The following is a 6,000-nucleotide window of genomic DNA, read 5'->3' as shown; positions in this document are numbered from 1 at the left end:
AATGAAAAATAGAAGGACAAATTGGGGAAAGAAACTGGTATGGAGAGATCATTAGAAGTAGCTTTTAAGGGAAAGAAAAAGCATCAAATTCCAGTTTCACAGACATTCAGTCTTCTTGCTAATGTATCCTCATGTTGTGAATGTGACTGAAGAGATTACTGATGATATTTTATGGTAATAGGGTGAATGATAAAAAGCTGATGGGCAAAGCTAGACTAAATTAAGTTAATGAATTTGTTCATTTGAATCAACAAAATTTTGACCTTTGAGTTGAGAGACAGAAAAGGATCTGCTATGAGCTGAAGATTCAGTACACTCAGACAAGCAGTTTATTAACTCCATATTTAAACTTAAAAAACGTCATGAACTCCTAAACCGTTGGTAGGGTCAGTGTTTGGAAGTAAATATTTCTCAAAATTATTATCACTTGAGGCTCCCTTTACCTAGATTTTACAGAACTGAAATTATAATAGCTGAAGATTAAGTCATTACAGTGTTTAAACTTAAAACATTTAAAATAAACAGATTATTTTGCTCTCTGTTCAGGATCAGAAAAAGAAAAATAAATTGTCTTGTGAGGGTCTTTGTAATGGAAACAAGTTGAAGGGATATTTTGACAGGACTGCTACTGCAAAAGTCGGATTATGACTAAGAGATGACAGCATGGAGGGAAGCCAGGTGATAAAGTCGGCTTGGATAGAGGTGTGACTAGCACATCCTCTTATCTGAACTAAGGTGCACATATTCCTCATGACTAGAAAGAAGCCTCAGTGCCGAGGTTGTAAGCAAATGAAGTTTTAATTTCAACCGATTCTTTTGTGGATGTTTTGTAAGTTTGTGGATGTTCTCTTCATTTCAACTTGTCTCACTGAAACAGATAGCAAAAGAGACACAGCAAAAGGTATATTCTGTGAATCTGCTACTGAAACTACATACTCTCATGTAACATAAAATTTGTGTCTATTTATATTAGTAAGACTTACCAGACAGGAACTGTGCCTGAGGAATCAGAAGCACATCTTTTGATCTTCCTGAAAACTTTTCCCTGTGAAGCCCTTGTGCAGTTGGGGGGGGGAAGAGGTATGCAGTTACTCTTATTGATAAAGACATTGTGTGTACATTTTATTCTATCTTAAAATGTCACAGGGAGTGAAGCATGTGGGAAAAGATACCACTGAGCTAGTGTTGTAATGCTGCACTTTAACATTATATAAGGAAACTATCAGTGTATAGCATTCCTCCCTACCTCACTTCAATTCTTTTGGCATATTTGAGAAAGATATCTACTGGATTTTTCCCTATGGAAGTATCTATTTTTTTGAAAAGTAACAGTGTGAAAAGAAACATGAAGTCTTTCTTAAAAGACATGGTATAATTTTTAGTATAATCTTTTTCTCTGTTTAGGTTACTTAAGGATTATTAACATTTCCTTTCTATCACAGGTCATGCAGACTTGTTTATCAGGCACTAGAGATAATATGGGAAAGTCTAGCATTCTGAAACTTCAACAATGAACATAAAAGAAAATATTTATTAGTTCCCTATCCACTTATCTGTAATATTACTTTTCAGTTAAGAAATACTTCCCTTTCCAGCACTGCTTTCCATCCCCAGCCATCTGGAAGATGGAGAAATCATGACAGTTGCACCGATAGCCAGAGGGGCTACACATTTATAGCTTCAATGTCCCATGCAAAGGTTTTCAGTGTATCATTGTAGTGTATTTCCTTCCAGAGAGGGAGTAATACTTTCTGTGTTTTATTTTGCTAACAATTTGTGGAGCCATTTGAAACCTTCTGGAGACAAATATGTTCTTCTCTTGGAAGCTGTCCCCCTGTCCTGAAGTATGCTAGCAGAAAACTAAGTGTTAAGAAACTTCTTGCAGCACCAACAGAACACAAGCACGTCTTTGGATCTATGTTGCTTGGAATCCTATTCAACTTTTATTACATGAAAATGAGGTTTCCTCCAGTTACCCGAATATATAATTGGTAGACAGAAATGCTAATTACATTGATGTGCTGTATGATAACAACACTGACTGGTAATAGACTACTTTTTTTTTTTTTTTTTTTTTCCTGAAGGGGCTTGTGAAAGTGTTACACCATTGTCCTGAGCTGTGCTTTACATCCTGCACTTTACAACCATAACAACCATATTGTTCATCAGTCTGTAGGTTAGTTTTCATCAGTTTAGAGATTCACTCATTCTTTAGATGTTGTTTAGATGGAAAACAATGCAATGAGCATTTATATATATAATAATAATGGCCAGTCTTCGCGAGCGAAGATCCGGGGAAGGTCTTTACACCTTCCAGCCTGCGCATTGGATTTTTTAGGTGAGACACAGTGTGCATGGAACTGAGCCCACCCTTTAATCCTAAGGTTCATCTGCCGGGGCCAAGCGAGCTTGGACGGTGGCAGCGAGGTCCTTAGGACGTAGGTGGGTTGCCTTTAAGGGCTAACGAGCCCCACCTGCCCGGGAGTGGCCCTGACCGGGAATCGAACCCGGGTCTCCGCGGTGATAGCGCGGCGCCTTTACCACTAGACCACCAGGGGCTCCAATGAGCATTTATGGACAACATATTGGATGTTGAAGAAGCGAGAGAAAGAAAGAAAGATCAGACCAGCTTCTATTCAACTTGAATATGTTTCATTTAAGTAATCCAAGAAGGACAATATTTTTACTGAAGGTATAGATTAAAAATCTATGTAAACTTACTGGTCAACTCAAAAATAATGGAGACTTTTTTCATGCATAATGAGAATAATGCTTACCAATTTTCATAAGTCCCTTAAAATATGAGTTGTAGGATTGATATTTTTTTGCCAGCTTTTATTTCTTTTTGCTTGGTTCTAAAACCATACAGAATCTGGGCAAGAGCAATCATGCCAAACAATCTGTGTATTTCAGGTAAATTTTTATTGTTTTTCAGGTAGCCTTTGAATGTATAAAGTAAAATGCAGATATGACTGTAAATTTAAAATCAAGGTTTATTTGACAAAATCAGTATACAGTGACTTGCTTCATGGTGAAGTCATTGTTTATGACTTCCTACTGAGCGATACATTTCTCAGACTGTGATATTTTAATATTAGCTAGTGGTTGGGTTTTCCAGGAATCTGTGGGAAATGCGGAAGTCTCTGTAATGAGTGTAAATAGTGATGAGTACATTCACTTTCTAGGTGCCAGACTGGCAGAAGCTTGTAAGTGGATATTTCTTGCTTAGTCTGGGAAAATGCACTATTCAAAATGGCAATGTCTAAGCTGATGTGATCTGCCCATGTGCCTGAACAGTGAACCAGAATTGGGCACTGTAGGGGGAGGAGAGGGATGAGGATCGGGTCCCAGTGTCTGATGAGCTCTTTCAGACTAAGATGAAAGGTAAAGAAAAGGCATTAATATGCATTGACACATTAATAATGGCAATAGAAGTAGCAGGAATGAGATTTGGATACAAAACCAAAGTTTTCTTTGCTCCATATCTCAAGATGAGCTACAAGAAAAATCAAATCCAAATTCTAATTCTAATCAAGCAGAGTTACCTAATCAACCGAAGATCCACTGTGAGTAGGCAAGGGAAAGTGTAGGCAGTCTGACAGGTTTCGAATCAGACATATTTGAGCTCTGGAAGGAAAAGTAGTGTGGAATGTCAGGATTTTGATTATTGGGATGTCAGTAATAGCCCTGTTTAATCAAATGGTCAAACAGTAGTATTATGCACTATGAAAGAAAACTGTTCATGGAAGAGATGGGAGGTTTTTAAAGCAAGTTGGAATACTACGCAAATTGAAGACCCTGCACAGACTGTGAAGGAAAATATTTTGATGTTTATGGCTGTTTTTCACCCAAATGAGTCCTGTTGCAGTAAAGGACTGTTGAGAGGGCAGAGGAATGGAGCAAATAAAGCAAAGACTTTATGAAATATTATCTTTACTTTAAGAAACTTTGAGTGGTTTTTAACCAAGTAGTCATTCAGAAGGCATTATCCTCAATAGGAATACACTAGAATGTCAAGCTCAGAGTTAGGAAAGTTTGAGTAATACTTCCTTAACTATGACTTGTTTTGTTTATTCAAACAAAATGCTTAATTATCTTAAGAAAAATGTCCTATCATTTAGATAACACTGATAGGAAGCTTCATAAATCCATTGAAGCAATTTTTTCTAAAGAAGGGAATTAATTATTGCCCTTTTATTTGACAATATTTCCATGATCAAAAAAATGCTAAACCTAACTGTGCTTGAAAAAGATGTATTTCAACAATAGTAGAGAATATTAAAATATGTGATGAATATGAAAGTGAATTAAAAGGTGTCTGAATTGATAAATTTCAGTCTGATGCTGATTCTTTTTCTTCATTTCCACTTGTCCTTGGAAAACATGAAGTTTCTGTATTAATTCATCACCCAGTTTTTTTCAGATTAATTAAGTCATAACCACTTTGGGTCCTACTGGTGCATTATTTAGACTCTCTGTAAATAAGAAATTCGTCTCACTTGAGGGCTTCTCCTGGTTTAGGAAATGGATACTGGTAGAAACAGTACAGTGTATCAAATCATAAGATTTTTATCAGAACTGTGATGCTGATAGTATCTAGACAGGGTGTAGTTTGACTGTGTGTTGTGATGATTTACTTTTGGTTGTATGTCACACATCAGAAGTGGTTCCTTATCGAGTCATAATAGCAGGATGGTTTAGTTCCCTCAGTCAAAGGTTTCACAGCTGTAAGCTTGGGGAAAGAAAGAAAGAGTTTGAAGATAGAGCTTGTTGCTCCAGTAAGGCTGGATTTAAAAGCTTCTCCTATGTAAGTACTTATTCCCGTCCTCATATCTTGCTACTATCAGCGACATGCAAGGTGTAAATGCTTCACAGAGTTCTCCATCTTGACAGTAATCTTTTGGCTGTATCTTTTGGAGATATACTGCAAAAGAGAAACACAAATTAAACTTTTTTTTTCTTTTTTCTTTTTTTTTTTCTAATTCTATAGAGATAGTAGTAGTAACTGTAGAAAGGGACATTTATGCCTGGTATAGGGGTAGAGTTTAGAGATTTACATGCCTGCAATGATAGCAGAGACTTTAAAAAGAGGGGCAACCAAATGCAGTAGGAAGGTGTACAGACAGGTGATGATAAGACATGGAGAATAGATTGGCACTGCTTATGGCTAGAAAACCAGTGGTCAACTAAAACAATGCAGACTTGCAGCTGGACAAAACGTCTATGAAGGGTGACAAAGAGAACAAAGAAATAACATCTAACAGGTGTAAAATGTAGTTATTAGGATTGTAAGATGGAATTTCAGACGGTAAAGAAAAAGATGCAAAAAAGTCTTAATAAACATGTAAAAGTGTCTCTAAATGTATTCTAGGTGAAGAAGAAGTCATTGTATTTGGGTAAGAAATCAAAAAGATATTACAACCTGTGAAGTATACCAGATGTTGACATCTTGCCACACACTCCCTAGTCCCCACCAGCCTGAGGAGCCAGAGGAGCAGGGGAAGGGTATAACACTAGGAAAAGAGTGGAAACTGTAAGGGCTATGTGTGCAACAATCTTGATCAAGTGATTTCTGAAGTAATGACAGTGGGCTATTGTATTTAACTGTGTGGCAACACTGATTACATACAAGTCTGATTTAGTACAGCAAACTGCTGGAAGGAGAAAACAGCATGAAGGAACAAACAACCCTGTTTCTCAAGAAGGCTTTTGTTTGAGGAGGATTCTGCATATAGGGGTAAAAATTCCGTTTTCTCTTAGTTTTGGTACTATTGTCTTTTGTACTGTAAATTGTTCAATGCTATCACTGACTGCTTATCCACCTTTGAGTGTGCCTATGAAGATGACTGCTAAAACTCACTTTTATTGTTCTTCAATGGAGTGGAATCTTTTTTCAGCAAAGTTAATGCTCTTAATGGAGCAAAAATATCTTGAAGTACTTGCAAAAGGCAGGAGATTCGGACTGCTCCTTACTTCTATTACTGTGGAAACAGTCTGGTA

The sequence above is a fragment of the Myiozetetes cayanensis genome, unplaced genomic scaffold (assembly GCF_022539395.1).
Source record: "Myiozetetes cayanensis isolate MyiCay16 unplaced genomic scaffold, myiCay2020 scf1, whole genome shotgun sequence".
Taxonomy (NCBI): domain Eukaryota; kingdom Metazoa; phylum Chordata; class Aves; order Passeriformes; family Tyrannidae; genus Myiozetetes; species Myiozetetes cayanensis.
The sequence above is the reverse complement of the archived record's forward strand: the minus strand, read 5'-3'. Positions refer to the sequence as shown.